The sequence below is a fragment of the Penaeus monodon genome, chromosome 27, assembly GCF_015228065.2.
Source record: "Penaeus monodon isolate SGIC_2016 chromosome 27, NSTDA_Pmon_1, whole genome shotgun sequence".
NCBI classification, from domain to species: Eukaryota; Metazoa; Arthropoda; class Malacostraca; order Decapoda; family Penaeidae; genus Penaeus; species Penaeus monodon.
In genome coordinates, this window is record NC_051412.1 from 28,168,906 (window position 1) to 28,169,522 (window position 617).

Below are 617 nucleotides of genomic sequence, written 5' to 3' on the forward strand. Positions count from 1 at the left end.
ATGCGAATGTGTACCTATATGTTTGTGCCTGCGTCTATGTGTGTTCCTGAAAATGTGTGTGTTTGTGATTACGTGAATGCCTGCGGAAGCCGAGCAGAGCGCGAGCCTGCGCCGAGGGGCAGCCGAGCCAAAAGGGCACCTCCGGTCCGAGATCCGCCCAAGGTCTCGACGCCGGTGCTCGTCTATCCCGAGCCGCCCTCTCGCGGGATGATGTACGGCCGGTTCGACATTCCCTTACGCCGAGCGCCGAGAGTGAAATGGCGCGCCTGGCGGCGGCCTCCGCCCCGGGCTAGCTGTGAGAGCGGAGAGTCCTCGGAGGAACCCTTTTGGACACATTGGCTATTGTTCCACTCGAGAAATACCACGTGGATAAGGCAACGGATGTTTGTGTTGCTTTGTAGATGGAGTGTGGATCATGGTAGGAACCACAAATTGTGTGTGCCTTGTTCATGTCTAACAATCATCTTGATTTTCTTATCTGATATGGATCAGAGACTTATGACGTAACGGGAAATGGGGTTATCTTAAAAAAAAAACATTGAAATGCTGTTATGATTGGTCTATTTGATCTATTTCACTTCCAGTGTATTTGTTGATTTATGTAAGTGATAGTACAA